At 37.8% G+C, this 18,988-nt stretch overlaps 1 pseudogene; it reads left to right on the top strand.

Moving 5' to 3' along the window:
• The first annotated feature begins 1,499 nt into the window (after window positions 1-1,499).
• LOC130853733 (hyaluronan synthase 2-like) lies at window positions 1,500-18,118 on the top strand (annotated as a pseudogene).
• Window positions 18,119-18,988: the final 870 nt, after the last annotated feature.

The raw sequence follows: 18,988 nt of genomic DNA, 5'->3' as shown, positions 1-18,988 counted from the left end.
TGAAATTGTTTCAGTTCTAATGTGTTAAATCTTTTAAGAAGATGGGAAACTCATCTGTTGAAGTTAAGCATGGTGCTATTTCTTCTTTCATTTATGATTTATTTCTAACATTTATTGTATGCTTAATGTTCCAGTCAGTTTCCTGATCCCCAGAATCTAACCAGCTGATGTCAATGATGGTGGATGGGAGATACAGCCATCGAACAAAGAAATGCAATTCAGAATTACAGGGGTTTGATAGATGTCTATGCAGGCTATCTAGGCATAAAACATTTTTAATGTCAGCGGAGCCTTTGGGAATAATCAAGCCTGAACTCCTTCATTTAACAAATTAAAATTAAAAAAAAAAAACCCTGAGGTCCAGAGAGATAAAGTGACTGGCTTAAGGTCAAATAGCTAGTTGATGGAAGAGCTAGTCCTAGAATCCAGTTATGCTGATCTTTAATCACAGCTGGCTGCATGGAAGAAGTGTGACCTGAGGGATTTGAATCAGAGATGAGATGGAATTACACACGAGAAATTTAGCGAAACCCATGGATTTTTCACTGGTCAGTATTGGGAGTGGGGGAACACCATGGTACAGGAAGAAAGTGTCTTGCTTGCTAGGAAGTTTAGGTTATACATTTAGCTATGACCCCTTACATAGAGTGCGTCCTTAGAAAGATAATCTAATACACTAAAAATAATGCATCCATATATTTGTTTAACACATTGCACCACCATCTCATTTGATGTTTGAAAGAGTCCTCTGAGGTGTGCCGAAAGGGCATCCTTATCACTGTTTTGCAGATGAGCAAACTGAGGTACAGAAAGTCACACAGCTAGTTAAGTGAGAAACTCAGGGTTATAAATGTCCATCAACACAGGAATGGATAAAGAAGATGTAGTACATATATACTGGAATATTACTCAGTCATTAAAAAGAATGAAGTGACACCATTTGCAGCAACATGGATGGACCTAGTGATGGTCATACTGAGTGAAGTAAGTCAGAGAAAGAGAAATATCGTCTAATATCCTTCATATGTGGCATCTAACAAGAAATGATACAAATGAACTTATTTACAAAACAGAAACAGATTCACAGACTTAGAGAATGAACTTATGGTTATGGAGGGGAGCGTGGCGGAAAGGGATAGTTAGGGAGTTTGGGATCAATATGGACACACTGTCATATTTGTAATGGATACCCAACAAGGGCCTACTGTATAGCACAGGAAACTCTGCTCAATGTAATGTGGCAGCCTGGGTGGGAGGGGAGTTTGGGGGAGAATGGATACATGTATATTGTATGGCTGAGTTGTGTTGCTGTACACCTGAAACTATCACAACATTGGCTATACTCCAATATAAAATCCAAGGTTTAAAAAAGAAAGAAAGAAACTCAGGGTTAGAACTCCTGGAATGCTTCTAGTCCAATGCTCTCCCTGTGATACCATGTATATAACAAGTATGAGACAAGAGTTGTTAACCAAGTGTATCATGTGATTATTTTACAGATGCATTGTGCGAGATTTCTAACTTTCCTGAGAATATTTGGAACCACACTTTTGGGAGTCTCTCTCCTCACTGGAATGATAGTTTCTTATATTGTTGGCTACCAATTTACCCATACAGATGATTACTATTTATCGTTCGGACCATATGGTGTCTTTTTAACTTTACAAATCCTCATTCAAAACCTGTTTGCCTTTTTGGAGCACCGAAAAATGAAAAAATTCTTAAATATCCCCATTAACTTGAACAAAACTGTTGCTCTTTGCATTGCTGCATATCAAGAAGATCCAGACTAGGGTCTTCCTAGGTGGTGCAGTGGTTAAGAATCCACCTGCCAATGCAGGGGACACGGGTTCGATGCCTGCTCCAGGAAGATCTCACATGCCACGGAGCAACTAAGCCTGTGCACCACAACTATTGAGCCTGCGCTTTAGAGACCGTGAGCCACAACTATTGAGCCCATGTGCTGCAACTGCTGAAGCCCACGTGCCTAGAGCCCATGCTCCATATCAAGAGAAGCCACAGCACTGAGGAGCCCACACACCACAACGAAGAGTAGCCCCCACTCACGGCAACTAAAGAAAGCCCGCGCACAGGAAAAAAGACCCAACACAGCCAATAAAATAAATAAATTTATATTAAAAAAAAAAAAAGAAGAAGATCCAGACTACTTACGGAAATGTTTGCAATCTGTGAAAAGGCTAACCTACCCTGGAATTAAAGTTGTCATGGTCATAGATGGAAACTCAGAAGATGACCTTTACATGATGGACATCTTCAGTGAAGTCATGGGCAGGGACAAATCAGCCACTTATATCTGGAAGCGTAACTTCCATGAGAAGGGTCCTGGTGAGACGGATGAGTCACATAAAGAAAGCTCACAACATGTTACTCAGTTGGTCTTGTCCAACAGAAGTATTTGCATCATGCAAAAATGGGGTGGAAAAAGAGAAGTCATGTACACGGCCTTCAGAGCACTGGGATGACATGTGGATTATGTACAGGTAGGTTTTCACATCTGCCAGGACAAACATACATTTAAATAAAGCATCTTTTGTATCTCTCCAGTCATATGCTACAGCCCATCCCTGTCCCTTCTGGACACAGTACTCCTTTCAGTTCATCTGAAAACAGCATGACTGTTGAAAGCACATTCCAAAAGAAAAAAAAAAAATCTTATAAAATGGTTAAGACAATGAAAATGCTTAACTTGTGCAGGGTTATTGGTGGGAAATCATGATTATTTTGAACAGGAGACGCTTCCTTCCTTCTCTTCCCCTCTCTTACCCTCTCTGCCACTTTGGACCTACCAAGTCAAATTCAACATAATTTTCCACAATCTTAAAATCACCAGCCTTGCAAGAAAATAGTGTCTGTCCCAGTAGAAGGGTCTTGAGAAAATCTACAGGCCCAAGGAAGTTTTTCACAGAGACTAGGCAAAATGGGAATGGAGAAAACAATTTTGATTTAAAAGGATAAGGAATTCAAAATTTAGACACAGAAAAAAAGAATAGGAAAATGGAAACGGGGTGGGGGGGTGGTGGACAACTTTCCAGAGCAAAACCTAAGTCATGTTTATTTCACTCCCCAAACAGCATTACCTCATTCACTGCAACTTGACCTTTGAAAACATTTGTGATGGTGTTTGCTTGCATGAAAATTAGACAGGCTGTGTCTCTCCTTAATTCCCTGCCTGCACACTCTTGGGATTTTCCTCTACTTTGTTTTCATTGAGGCTTCCTTTTTTAGAATGTTAGTTCTAAAAACTCATAGGGTTCCTATGAGTTTTCTAGTTGTACTTTTCTGCAGATACTTTAGTAGATTTTGGCCATAATATTATCAAAAAGGGAGAAATGTCTCTGGCTTACAAAATCCATTGGACACTCTTCTTCTGGTAAAAGTGAAATTCTAGTTTTCAGAGGATTCATGTGTTCTTTAGGGGCCTTTATGGGCACAAAGTGATGCCCAGTGGGTGTCTCTGTGTAATTGGATAAGAATGGGCTCTGGCTTCAATGTCAATTGACTGAGGTTCTAATCACAGTTATTTGTAGCTGGTTGACTTTGAGCAAGACCACCTCCCAAACCTCAGTTATCTGGATACAAGAAAATAATCTCATAAGGGGTTTGAGATAATTATTTCAAATCATGTGTCCAAAGGGGCTTAACAGAAGTTGTTAATGATGGTTTTGTTAATATTATTAAAAAGTTTGCTGATAATGTTATTGTTAATTTTTTATATGAGCATCTAGTTCTTACTTAAAAAAAATAGTGCATGTCAATTCCCACCATCGGGTGAATTTGGTTGATCTCTGAAGAGTTTTGAAGTATTTCTTAAACTGATACCATCTACATATTAATCTCCCTTCTAGGGAGTTGACAGAGTTTCACTCCCAAGTTCTTCTAATTTCTAGAACTATCACAATTTAGGTAGTGTTAGTTAACTCAGGACATTACTATTGCAAATTCAGGCCCAGATGAGGGAATAAAATGAAACATTTAAAGGAAGGGATGACTTGGAAACTTGCAGAGGATTTGAAGAATGAAGCCTAAAAGGAGAGAACATGTAGTTTGATATTTTACCTTTAGTTCTAGTTAAAACGATTGTTACATTTGTTGTTTCCAATCAAGAAATAATTATGTGGGGTTTCCTTTTTTTTTTTTAACCTGCTCTTCCCTAACCTCCTTCTCCCACCATTTTTGTTTTGAATTTTGTTTGTATTCTTGACAATTTGACATTGTACCTGTCCAGGAAAAATTAACATAAAATATGAAATGTTAGAATAGGCTTCCTGCTACAGACCTAACCAGGCTTGAGAACTCTTCTTTCAGGATAAAGCCTCCAGATAGACTGACCCCAGCGGCAACTTTTAAATGGGCCCTGAATCCTTTTTAGACTCTCAGCCTATTCCAACCATTTAAACAACGGTAAAAAAAAATCTTTTGGCATTCTGAGACCTGTAAATTTCATTCTGTCATCCCTCATCAGATCCCCAGATACTTAATTATTCTCACCCTATAGCAGTGGAAATTTCTAAAATTCAAATATATGTGTAACTGATTCACTTTGCTGTATACCTGAAACAAACACAACATTGTAAATCAACTATACTCCAATAAAAATTGACAAAAAATATACTGTCTGTCATCTTCCATTCTGACTGACCCAGGGTCCAAGAGTTGCAGAGCAGAAGCCATAGAAAGACAAAGGAGAAAGGGGATTGAGGTTATTGGCACCTGAGAATTACAAGTGATTGAATGTGGAGCTCAGCTTGCTTAGGGATGGAAGGAAGCAAAACTCAGGTGCTAATACACAAGAGAGAATGGGGGCTAGGGAAGAAATCGACCACTTGCTCACACTTGCTAACCTGGCTGGAGAACACAGCTTAACTGTGCAGAGAGATGGCCAAAATGATTGGTGTCCAGTAGCAGCTGGGTCCTCAGCACTGACCAGGGCTCTTTTCATTTGAGTTGATCTTGAATAGACATGTTGCTTATTCTCCTGTCTTTTACTTCACATCTTCACCACCCTGCCAAGACCTTACCCAAAGTCCCTGCTTAACTACCTATGATCTTGCCTCCCACTAAAGAGAATATCAAAAGTACTTGTTCTGAAGGCTGTCGAGATTCTTCTTTATTCTCTCCTGCTTACAGTTTCAAAGGTACCCTTCCTATCCCAAGGGTAACCTTCCATCTACTCCCCTGGGCTCTCTGCTTTGGCATCCTCTGGTCTATTCCAGACCAATCTTTATTAATCATTACTTCTTTCTCTATCTCTCTAAGCTTTCATTTCTAGTCATCTCTAGTGACTACTGTCTCAGTTTTATAGCCCCTCAAACAATTAATACAGACATGGAATACGGAGGGAAGATTATTTTAGGATAAATCCAATGCGGTAGTAGCAAATTCGTCTATGATGCTAATGGTTCCTTTCAGAGACAGAGAAGAGAGAAAAGCAGAAGAAGAAAAATAACAAAATGAGAAAACAAAAATATAGGGAATGAGAAATAAAGAAGAAAATGAGGAAGATTTTCTTAATTTTGAATCAAAATATTTTCTGGAGGACCTTTTTTTTTCTTTTTTCAAAGAAGGATAGATTCTGATCTGTCTAGATATGGTTCAAGGTAGGGCAAAAGTCTTTCTTATCTTTTCAAAATAGTATTTGTGTTAGCTTTTTTACTTCCAAAATAACACATGATTATGGCATTCGTATGTTGGGGGCTTATTGTAAATATGAATATTTTCTAAAAGGAAAGTGTATAGGAGACAACTTTATTATTAATTTAATCTTGTAGCATCTTAGGAATCCAAGACTCATTGAGCAGGAGAAAAGTAAGACTGAATTATTTATAATAGTAGAGTTGACCCTCATTATTCATGAATTCTGTATTTGTAAATTAACCTACTCACTAAGTTGTATTTACTTCCCCAAAATCAATAGTTGCAGTGCTTTGGTGATCGTCTGCAGACACATTCAGAGTGGCAATAGATTTGATTCGCCTGATGTGCACATTCCGTGCTAAAGTCAAACAAGAGTATGCTTGCCTTCTTGTGTCAGCTTTTACACAGTAAACAAGTAACTATTTAATACCATGTTTGTGTTTAAAATGGTCCCCAAGTGTAGGCGTCAAAGTGCTATCTAATGTTCGTAACACAAGAAGGCTGTAATTGCCTTATGGAGAAAATAGGTTTGTTAGATGAGCTTTGTTCAGGCGTGAGTCATAGCGCTGTTGGACACAAGTTCACTGTTAATGAATCGTGTGTGTGTGTGTGTGTGTTTTAAAATAGAAACACAAATAAAAAATGTTTAGACATTAATCACTAGACCAAAATATTGTAATCAGAGGCTTAGAGGACTCTAACCCTGTATTTTTGCTGGAAGAATTTTTTGAAACTTGCTAATTCATTGTTCGTGGAAACTTGGCAGAACATAGCTAACTGTGAATAATGAGATTTGACTGTATATAACAATTGATTGGTTCCCGCTCTTTGTAGGAACTCTAAGTAACTGAAATATTCTGAGGGCTAATGTTGAGATTGTTGTATGTTTCTTTGTATTCTTCATTTTATATGATAAGATTGAGCACATTGAACTAAGAATGGGGAAATCTGAATCTAGATTCAGCTCTGTTGTTTAGATTGGCGTTTAAGGGCCATCGTTATAGGATTTCCTGATGCCCTTTTTTAGAATGAGAATTCCAACCATCTGGAATAAGGGTGTTTCACAGCTTAAGACTTAGAGGTGACAACATTTGGTTTCTCGCTTTTCCAGCTGGCTTGTCACCTTTGCTTTACACCTTCTATAAACTTCACTTATGTATAAGCCTTCCTAAGAAGGAAAGGAGAATAACCAAATGCTTCCTGTTTTTAAACTTTAATGTTTTCAAGAGATTCTAGGTTGACCAAAGGCAAGAATTAATTTATAACAATTTGGTTAATTCATTCTACCAAAGAAGGCATATAGCTTCCTAATCTCTTTCAAAAAGCATGATAAAGAAAGGCCAAATTATTTAGGTGTTCAGAAGGAGAGGCTTTCCATTGACTAGTTTGAGATCTTACCCCATAAACCAAATTCTATAGGAGGATTGTCCTCCCCATTCCCCATCTCTCTCCCAAAAGAAAGATTACCTTTCTTTTTCCCTATAAGGACATTTTTTTTTCTGAAATTACTTTATTCATTAATTTCAAATGGTCTTTTTAGCTCTAAAATTCTTAGATTTTATGCTTTTGTATTTGCTGTTCCCATCGTTTGCCATTACATACTTGCCGCTTAAATCTGAAGCTGGTAAATTTAGCTGGATGCTTACAAGTAAATTCCATTTGTCCAGAATGCGAATGAATAGAAAAAGATTTTTTAAAATGAAAAATCATGTGATATTGATAAAGTCCTAAAAGTTCATTTAATATAATTCATGACCATGCACTGTGAACTATGATTGACCTTTCGGTCAATTGTGTGCAATATTCTAGTTTTGTGAAGGTTATTTTTTGTCCTAGTTCGTTTCTCCTGTCTCCTGCATGAATATGGTCCCACACAAATCATCAGTCATAGGTACTCTTTGTCACCAAACAGTGCAGTTCTTAGGGCCTATATTAAACAAAAAAAATTGTGTCATATACATTTATGTACTTCTAAACCCAGCGATTATGTTTCTGTTTTAAGTAGTACCATATTCAGCAGGTTCAAAGTTAATGAAGAGATGCTGACTCAAGATGCAACAAATACTTTTGTAAGTTTCCATGGGTCCACCCTTTACTACAGGAAATTTCGCACATTGTACCCTAAGGATACAATTCAGTCTATATACGAATTATAATCAGCTGTAAACTGCTCTCTCTTTCCTTTCGTTAGTAGAGAGCCCAATCTAAGGATTCTCACATTGCCTTCTCAAATACACTGACTTGCTTGCACTTGTTGGACATTGGATCAGGCATTAGTTTTTGCTCTCTGAGTCATAGTTTAACTACAGTGATGATAAGACTTATTTCCTTGTTGGATTAATGTTCTTAATTTGTGCTTCTGGTTTTGATTTATCACTTCTTAGTATATATTTCTTCCTTTTATTGAGCATTTACTATGAGCTAGCCCTTATAAGTGCAATACGTACACTATCTAATTAATTCCCCATCTCAGTAAACCTATGAGGTGGATATAATTTTTTAATTAATTAATTAGTTAATTAATTAATTTAGCTGTGTTGGGTCTTCGTTGCTGCGTGTGGGCTTTCCCTACTTGCAGAGAGCAGGGGCTACTCTTCCATGCTGTGAGCAGGCTTTTCATTGCAGTTGTTGTGGAGCACAGGCTCTAGGCACGTGGGCTTCAGTATTTGTGGCATGTGGGCTCAATAGTTGTGGCTTGCAGCTGTAGAGTGCAGGCTCAGTAGTTGTGGTGCACGGGCTTAGTTGCTCCGTGGCATGTGGGATCTTCCTGGACCAGGGCTTGAATCTGTGTCCCCTGCATTGGCAGGTAGGTTCTTAACCACTGTGCCACCAGGGAAGCCCTGGATTAGTGTTCTTAATTTGTGCTTCTGGTTTTGATTTATCACTTCTTAGTATACATGTCTTCCTTTTATTGAACATTTGCTATGAGCTAGCCCTTATAAGTGCAATACATACACCATCTAATTAACACCCCATCATCATAGTAAACCTATGAGGTGGATATAATTATTCATATTTTTCAACTGAGAGATGGAGACTTAGGTGAGGTAAGGAGTCTAAGGTGAAGAAGCTAGTCCAAATAAATATAACTGGTCCATGGTGGATTGGAACTCAGATCCGTCTGATTCCAAGGCTTTGCACAGTGCTTTCTTTTCCTTTCAGTAGTCTTTACTTTGGTACTCTTAGAAGTTCAGGGGGCTGGAACCATATTGTTTTTGCTGGTAAATAACTATTTGTGATTTTTGTTGTTGTTGTTCTGGCTGACCCCTTTTCACTAGAGAAATGTCCCAGGGGAAGTAGGAATAAGGAGGACTTTCCATTTATTTTGTGGTTAAGTTGTGGAAGGGAAACTAGGTAGTGGGGTCATGATCAAGAGTAATTTCAAATGTGGGAGAAAGAAATAGTCTCACTGGGTTCAGGTTAAGATGAAGGGTCAAGGGTAAGAAAGGGTTAGCCTTATAAGCAGGCAAAGGCTGAAGGCAGAAGCAACAGAAGGGGGTCTTGATTTATTTTCAATCTGTTTCCTCATCGAAGGTAGTCAGAATAACTAAGGTCTCCTCTTGCTGTTTAGCTCTCAGTGCCCTTTGAAGTGGTATGGGGCAGGCAGAGGTAGAGAATTCACCAGTCACTCTGAAAGGAAATATGTTTAAAAAAAAAAATGTGAAACTCAGCATTTTAGACTTGGGTCTTAGAAATTGAAAAACATTTGGTAGAGTAAATAACAATATTTCTACGGAAGATTTTTATTTAAATTGTTGTGAGGTAGATTGACTTTAAGATCAGTGAGATAAATTGAAGTGGACTTACAGTCTAACAGTTTATTTAAGAGGTTCATAGTAGTTTATATCTAACTGCTATCGGTGGTTCCTGATATATTTGAACTTGTTCATTGTGATAAGACTTTCTTGCTATGCAATCAATTCTCATGTTCCTTTTAGTGATTTTCTCCACTGAGTCACCTGTTCGTGAAAATGATTGTTACGACCTTTTAGGTGTGTGTTTACTTAGCAAATATAAAAAATTAAAGATTATTACCCTATACTAATGGCATATATGACTTTTCCATGAGCCTTTGTAATTTACAAAGTACTTTTGTATGCAGTGTGTCACTCTGGTATCATGATGATGGTAAATGGTTTCTTCAAGGTCATACAAATAGTAAGAAACAGAACTCAAGCCTTAACAGAGGCCTCTGGATTTGTTATAATAGTGAAATCTTGGCCTATTATAAAAATAGGAGATAGAGGCGACCATAAAAACCTCTACTAGAGTTAAATTGGGACAGAATATATTTTATCGCAACTTGTTCTTTTAGTTTGTTCTTTGTTCTTTGTTTTTTGTTACTTTTTATGAAAGAGACCCACCCCACCCCCCCTTCCCCCCACGCCCAAACAATTCTTTTAGGCTCAGAGTTGCCATACTTTGCTTGTAAAAGGCCTGGTAGAAAATATTAGGCTTTGCAGCCCATCTGGTCTGTGTTATAATTATTCAACTTTGCTGTTTTAGTGTGAAAGCAGCCATAGATAAGATGAAACTGAATGTCCAGCAAAACTTTATTTATGGACACTGAAATTAGAATTTCATATAATTTCCATGTGTCACAAAATAGTCTTTTTTTGATTTTTTTCAACTATTTAAAAAGATAAAAACCATTTAGCTCACATACCATATCAAAATGGGTGGCAAGGCAGACTTGGTCCTTAGACCTTCGTTTGCCAACTCCTGTTTTAGATGTGGAGAAAGGAGCGGCACTAACTTGGCTAGAATAGTGAAGGAGGGGAGCCATGCATGGTCCTATGCACTTAAGCTGCTGAGTCTGTGCTTAAGACTGAGGTGGCTGGTTCCTCCCAATAATGTCTTCTTGTCTTGACATTTCCCATTCATTGTAGTCAAGATTTAGTGACTTTACCTCATTTCCATGTCTCCTAGTGAGAAATCTTATGACTGGCTTTCATGTAGTTTAAACAAATTACAGTGATACATTCAGTGTGGACAGAAAGACATTTTGATTTGTTCTATGTTTCCCGTGTGCAAATCAGTCCTGTGGTTTTTCTCGGTGTGCAGTTAAGCTCTTCATGAACTGGTATATTTTCTCCCGCAGCTTCTAGCCCAGAGCTAAACAGCCAACATTCGTGGAATTACATACTTCTCATTAACTGGCGAGGAGACATCTAAAAATCCTGTTTCTACTAGACTGATTTAAAGAAGGGCTAGAGTTATACCCTTCACATACAAGCAAATCAGTATTATTATGTCCACGAACACACATGCTTTCCCAGACTGTTGTAGATGGTGGCTTTCTAGTTGGCATTCTATCACCAAATAACATCCAGAAATTGAACTTCTTTACAATTGTTAATTCCACTCTAACAAACCCCTCCCAGGAGATTTCTGGGAGCTTTCCCTTCTGACAGTTAAACTCACCACGTGAACAATCTCTCTCAGAGAACTTCTGGCACGTTGCTGTTGGAAACTGGGAGGGGCAGGACCAACTGAAATATGCAGAACCTCAGGAGTCTGGTTCAAGTTTGGTCATTTCAGAGAGGCAGTTCCCTGGCCTTGCTTATGCTCGGGAGCAGGCGGAGTTACGTGAACACTAATTCTAGATCGCTCCCTTCCTGTTGTGTTCAGTCTTATTTTAGCTTTCTGGTTTTACCTTTCCCAGCTTGAGTCAATAGAGTGTGGCCATAAACTCTGGATGCTGAGAGGTTGAAAGGTGGATTTGAACTTCTGCCTTCACCCTGGTTACTGGCCTGCCAGGCTTGTGCCATGTACAAAGCAGTGACAGACAGCGCAAGAGAGAGGCAAACCATCGCTATTGGAGGAATCTGTGTAGGTTTCTGAGGCTTGGGACCCTTGAGCATAAACTGAAGTATTAGAAAAATCCTACTTACTACAATGAAAAACGTATGCCTAGGTTTTGTCTAAATGTTTTCCCCTAAAAACACGAGACCATGCTGGACCAGTATAGAAGGCCAAGAAAACAATAAATGGGTTTTATTTAGAAAATATATTTATTAAGCTTCTAAATAAGCAAAATAAAATTAAGAATTCAGAAGTTAACTCTAAAATTGCTATAATTAGTTAAATCTAGAGAGGGGATAATTTCACTTTTTATAATTGCATACTCTATATAATCCTTAAGTCATATGTTCCAATAATGCATTTAAATTGCTGTTTTCATCAACATTTTTTATTAGTCTATAATCTTTTCAGAAAAAAATAACAATTAGTAAAATTGACACACCTATTTTTTAAAACATTGGGATTCCTTAGCTAATTATGTGTGTGGGGGGGGGTCATGTTATATACGCACAAATTCCCCTTCAACCGTGAGAGTTTATGCTTCTACAAATTATTTTCTTAGTTTTTTTCTTTCAAAACTGGTATATCAAATCCCTACTATTTTTATAAAGTAGTGAGAGAACTATAAAAATAATTACTTTTGATATAAATATTTAGGCTAAATCTTGTTTAAATTCCATCCAGAACTCCTAGACTTGTTGGCAAAATAATGGGAGTTACAGATAACACCCCCCATATCTGCCAACCATGTCATTTATTTTTTGGATGGGGATGTGTGTGAAACTGTTTCATTGCATGACAGCTCTGACCAACTTATGTCTACATGGCCTTGCTACATTCCCAGAAAAGAATAATGTTAAAAAATACAATTCAACTGAGTAAATTTGAAGATCGAATGGGCTTTATTTAATAATTTATGAGTCAGCAGTATCCCATCTTAGTAGTTAGGAGCTCTGAGAAGCTTACCTAATGGAAGAGGGTTTTTTCCGGTGTTTTTTGGTTTTTGGTTTTCGGGTTTTTTTTTTTTTTTGGTAGAAGGGGAAGTTTCTAGCAAAAAGTGGATTGTTTCAGGCAAGGTCATCTTCCTTTGGGAGAATCTGGGGGGTCTATCAGGCAGATTTCGTCACTAGCGCTGACCAGGTAATTCCAGATTGACTGTTTAAAAGCCACTTTCTTTGGAGAGGCTTAAATTACAATTAGGTTCAATATTAAGTCTTGGTTTGCTGACATGGGGCTAAGTACAACTGACTCTGTTTTGGGCCTGTTGTTTCTTTTTAACAATTTCCACATTTAGATCAGACTCTCAGCTTATCAGAGATGTGATCAAAAGTTAAGGAATTATCCTTTAAAAAAATCAGGAGATGTTCTTTAGGAACATTTGCTTGGCAGTTAGTGACTGTGAACATGCACTTAAAGCTTTTGAGAGAATACAACACACATGGGAGAGTAACATTACTCTTATAAGCAGGGTATGTCCCAATGTCTGAAGTGTACTGTAGAACCATGGTCCCCAAGACCTAAGCCAAACAAAATCAAATAAATCTAGGAAAAGACCTCATTGAAGGAGTCATCTTTTTAAGTCAAATGTTTTGCTCAGTGATCTTGTGTAACTGAGTTTCAATTTCTGCAGAAGTGATAATCCAGGTACAGGAAGTGCAGGCCACAGCACTGCCACGCACCTGCCAGGTAGCCATTCATAAACCCCAGGAAAATGAAAACCGCGACAAAGATAAATACTATCTGGGCACAAACCACTCCCACTAAGCTGGCACTGTTAATGAATTATACCATCATGGACGGATCAGAGTTTTTGATAACAATTCCAAAGTGAGAAATGTTAACCCCCTTACCAATGTCCTGGGAGATATGGATGATGGCATCATCCTTTCCAGCCAATGCCAGAGTATTGAAAGGAAAGGACGAGAAAAAGGAAGTGTTTCGTGTCTAGTTAAACTATAAAATTTTGATCTGGTATCTTGGGTGGAAGAAAATTATGTTGATGTCAGCTACTTCTCTTCCTCATCAGTTTCATTTTGAGGTTTCAAGCTAGTGTGAAGTTCTTAGAGTCTGAAGGAGCCTTTCTTTATGGGGAGATGTGGACCTCAGGTTCAAGTTCTTAAAGTCTGGCTGCCATCTGAGTAGTAAGGAAGACCTGGTATAGTCCCTCCAAGGAGATTCAAGGGTAGCCTTTGTTCTTAATGATTCCAAAGCAAATGATTGGGAGAAAATTGGCAATGTTTGTTGGAGAGTCTTAGCCATATACTTGAGGAAACTAGAAGAATTCTGGATTTAATCCAGTTTACAGGTATGTAACAAAGCCTCCGATACAATTAACAGGACTAGAATCTAACAGAAATGTCTGTTAGGGGTTCACAACATAAAAAAATACCAACAACTTTCTTGGTTAAAATTGTGTTTTTTGATCCACATCAAGATTGTCTTTAAGAACAATAATTAGGGGACTTCCCTGGTAGTCCAGTGGTTAAGACTGTGCTCCCAATGCAGGGGGCCTGGGTTCCATCCCTTGTTGGGGAACTAGACCCTGAACTAAAAAAAGATCCCATGTGCTGAAATTAAGACCCAGCACAGCCAAGAAAAAGAACACTAATTAGAATTTCTACAACTGCTTAAGTTAATATACATCTACTTTTAGGTCCAAAAGGCTAGGTGAATACATAATATTCTAGAATAAAAAAATGATCTGAAGGTCATGCAAGTTTCCTTTCTGACAGAGTGTCATTTGCTAAGTCAAGGTCATATGGACATCTTTCGTCAGAATTATACACCTAGTTTTAAGAGAATTGTTTTCCTGGCTTTTATTCACCATATTAAAATGAGGGAAAAGTCACTGTTAAACATGTCTCCCTTTCAATACTATCATAGAGCTTTCCTATATCTTTCAGACCTGTGGAATAAGTTGCCTAAAAGTCTTATTGAAAGCAATTAAAAATTTAAAAAAAGACATCTCAAGTGACCAACTGGAGATATTTTCCAAGTCCCAGAAACCTAGGATATTACCTGAAATATGAGACTTTCATTGCCAAAATTGGGAGCAACCATGGTAACCCAGAAAAAACTAGTCACCTTGCAAGACATACCAGGCCCATCACTTCAGCTGTTCTATCCAGCAATGTCATTAACTTAAATGTTGAGCTTGCAGAAAAACAAGTTTTTTTGTATTGGCCATGATATAACAAACTCTGTCATCCCTGTGATACTTGCTTATCAGGGCCTTGTGACAATGAGGCTGGACACATAATATATATGCCCAATTTTGACTGTGGGGAGCACATTCGTCTCTTTTCTATTCTTTTTTAATTAATTAATTAATTAATTAACTTGGCCTTGTTTGGTCTTCGTTGCTGCACACAGGCTTTCTCTAGTTGCAGCAAGTGGGGGCTACTCTTCATAGTAGTGCACTGGCTTCTCATTGCAGTGGCTTCTCTTGTTGCGTAGCATGGGCTCTAGGTGCTCAGGCTTCGGTAGTTGCAGCACATGGGCTCAATAGTTGTGGCTCACAGGCTCTAGAGTGCAGGTTCAATAGTTGTGATACACAGGCTTAGTTGCTCTGTGGCATGTGGGATCTTCCTGGGGCAGGGCTCCATCCCATGTCCCCTGCATTGGCAGGTGGATTTTTAACCACTGAGCCACCTAGGAAGTCCCCTTTTCTATTCTTTAATTCACTTTTTACTTTCTTCTTTGCAGGTTTGTGATTCAGACACCATGCTTGACACTGCCTCAACTGTGGAGATGGTAAAAGTTTTAGAAGAAGACCCCAAGGGTGGAGGTGTTGGAAGAGATGTCCAGGTGTGTATGGCTTCCCTTTTTGCATGAGTCATTTTAGCAGCACCCTTACTCATTGACTCCTTGAACATACAAGGATAAGTCAAAAATTATCCACACTCCAGTTATATTAAAACTGCTGTTGGCCACACTGTTTTATCAGTGCTTTCCGTTCAAGGCTATTGTCTCCCCAGTTACTGCTGTGCAGGTGTGAACATGTTACATCAGTTCATTTGCAACTGTGGTGCAAGAAAAAATGGATGCCCCACTTGTGATTTGCATGAAAGAAGAGCAGCGTGCAGTGATTCATTTTTTGTGGTCTGAGGGTGTGCGCATCTGCACATTTCTGCCCACACTGTTAACACTCTGCAAAAACTTCGTTTTGAGGTGTTAGAGCATCCTCTCTACAGTCCTGATTTTGCTCCAACAGATTTTCACCTGTTTGGTCCCCTGAAAGCAGCCCTACGAGGACAAAGATTCACTTCTGATGAAGAAGTGAAGGCAGTGGTACATTTGTGGCTCACAGCTCAGCCTAAAACATTTTTTAATGAAAGCTTGTTGACAGATGGACAAAGTGTATTGAAAAGCAAGGAGATTATGTCAAAAAATGATGTATTTGTCTTTTCTAAAAGTTAATTAAAATAAATTCTACTGCCAGAGTGTGGATAATTTTTGACTCACCCTTGTATATTTACTGCATATCAAACTTTGTGCCAGATATTGGTTTTGATACTGGAGACACATTAGAATGTACTTCAGACATGCTTTACTGTCTTGTCTAAATTGAAATAATTTATGATTTCTTTGCTTAATCCTGGGTTATAACCCATGTATGTAGTGGCTGATAAGTTACATAAAATGTAATGTAAGTGTGTATGATTTCCACTATATCTTCTTGAGGCAGAGCTTAACGTTCTGATAAAATGATGTTGGAACTTATTTAGTACAAGTGTTAAATGGAAGTATGTCAGGGAATGGATTCTATATTGTATACTATGTATTAAAAACCTGTGGTCTTCCAATTATTTACTTCCCATTATTTGCTATCAATGGGGAAACAATTAGTGAAACAAATATTAATGAAGGTGATTTGAAATGTGTGGGATGGGAAAACAAATATGTGAAAATATGTAAGGTTTAAAATGAGTCCTTTGCAAAAGTGCAATTAGCTTTCAGCAAAAGATGAGAAGCATATGGAAATGACTTTTAAATTTAGGTATTGCATTGCTGTATAACCCATATTTATATGCATGGTGATAGTGAAGGCAATGAAAATCCACTAGATGGACAAAGAAACAGCCTGGTGATAAAAAGGAAGCATGCAAAATTCAGAGGAAAACTGAACAAAGTTGAGACAGAGGAGATAATTATGAAGTATTGCCAAGAAAAAGCTGATAATTTTCAATAGCCTTTATACAGAGTCTTATTTCAGGATTCAAGTTTTGGGTGGAGGCCAGAGCAAACCTTTTTATCACTAGCAGTGCAAAAAATGTAGGGAGGAAGGAGAAGGAAAATTAGCAGAATTGCATGAGTTGGAAATTAACCAAAGTGGAAAGGAATAGGACCTTAACATTTTCAAATATTGGATGGTAAGAAAGAGTGGGAGTAAATTTAGGAGATGAGAATTAAGCCTAAAAACCCCCCTCAATATTACAATATAACAACAAGAACAGGAACAAAAATCATAGCAAAAAGAGTACAGAGGATGATGAAGTAGAAAAAAATATTGTCAACGAGTCCCAATACATGCACTCCACTTATCAAATTGATCCAGTAATACAGAATCAGAGAAAAAAAATATAAGCATGAAAAAATAGGAAGAAAGTCAAAATAGGCAAATAAAATAACAAAACACTCTAGGTAGTTACCTCAGGTGCAGATTTTGTTGGAATTTTTAGCTGAGGTTTACTTTAATTGTTTTTACTTACTTTTATATTCTTGCAGATTTTGAACAAGTATGATTCCTGGATCTTCTTTCTCAGCAAGTGTAAGATACTGGATGGCTGTTAACATAGAAAGGGCCTGTCAATCTTACCTTGGGTGTGTCCAGTGCATTAGTGGACCTCTGGGAATGTACAGAAACTCCTTACTGCATGAATTTATGGAAGACTGGTACAATCAGACATTTATGGGCAGACCATGTAGTTCTGGAGATGATAGGCATCTAACGAACCGAGTGCTGAGTCTGGGCTATGCAACAAAATACACAGCTCGATCCAAGTGCCTTACTGAAACACCTAAGGAATATCTCAGATGGTTAAACCAGCAGACGCGATGGAGCAAGTCCTACTTCCGAGAGTGGCTGTACAATGCAATGTGGTTTCATAAACATCACTTGTGGATGACCTATGACCCAGTCATCACTGGGTTCTTCCCTTTCTTTCTCATTGCCACAGTAATCCGCTTCTTCTACAGCGGTAACATTTGGAACATTCTCCTTTTATTGTTAACCGTCAAGTTAGTAGCTCTTATAAAATCATCCTTTGCTACCTGCCTTAGAAGAAATATTGTTACGGTCTGTGTGTCTTTCTACTCAGTGCTATACATGTCAAGTTTACTTCCTGCTAAGATATTTGCAATTGTATCGATAAACAAAGCTGGGTGAGGCACAACTGGAAGGAAAACCATTGTTGCTAATTTCATGGGATTCATTCCAATATCGGTTTGGTCCATAATCCTCCTGGGTGGTTTGATTTTCACCATTTATGAGGAATCTGTAAAGCCATTCTCAGAATCCAAAGAGAAAGTTCTAACTATTGCAATATCTGTCTATGTATGCTATTGGGTCGTATCGTTGATGCTGTATGTGATTTTTATCAAAAAATGTGGCAGGCAGAAGAAAAAGCAACAGTATGACATGATGCTTGATATATAATCTTACATTGAGGTTTGCAGACATCCATGAAACCTTCTTCCTCTAGGAGCTGTGCTGATCGTACAAACTGTGGCATCAGATGACGGCAATGAGGAGACATCACTGCTGCTGGGACTTTTACAAAGACATTTCTATGGGTTTATTTTGATTCTGCCAAATTATTATGCCTCCTCAACAGGAGGAAGCTCAGATTTAACCTGTTATTTCTATAAAAATGAGAAGAATTTTTTGTTTATGCACTTTTCCCTGCAGTACATCCACCTAACAGTGTTTCACCCTGTATACCTCACTAGCCGTGCTTTATGTGGGTTATCTTGGAAGAAAAGGACCTTGGAAACTCAAGGAAAGGTTCTTTCAACAAATGCAACCTCTATGTTTAAAACAGATGACCAACAAGGACCTACTGTATAACACAGGGAATGCTGCTCAATATTCTGTAATAACCCAAATGGGAAAAGAGTTTGAAAAAGAATAGGTACATGTGTAGGTATAACTGAATCATTTTGCTGTACACTGGAAGCTGGAGCAATATTGTTAATCAACTACACTCCAATATGACATAAAAATTTTTAAAAATCCAAAAAAACAAAAAACATATACAATCTAACTTATGGACTGCATTGATAGCTAATTTTTGTTTAAAAAAGATTGTCTATTTAACTCTACCACATGAAATGCCAAAAGAAATTGTATAGGCTGTTGGCTATGCTCTATTTTTAAATAATTATACTGTTTTAAAATATTGTACACCAATTTTTAAAACAAACTTTGAATTTTCTATATTTTAATTTTCTCAAAATATACCTGTGCTTCCTTTTTAAAAAATAAAATGTTATGAAAAAAATCATACTTAAAAATCCTACTCAGGGG

Source organism: Hippopotamus amphibius, chromosome 5 (assembly GCF_030028045.1).
Source record: "Hippopotamus amphibius kiboko isolate mHipAmp2 chromosome 5, mHipAmp2.hap2, whole genome shotgun sequence".
NCBI lineage: Eukaryota > Metazoa > Chordata > Mammalia > Artiodactyla > Hippopotamidae > Hippopotamus > Hippopotamus amphibius.
This window is presented reverse-complemented; position numbering and strand designations above follow the sequence as displayed.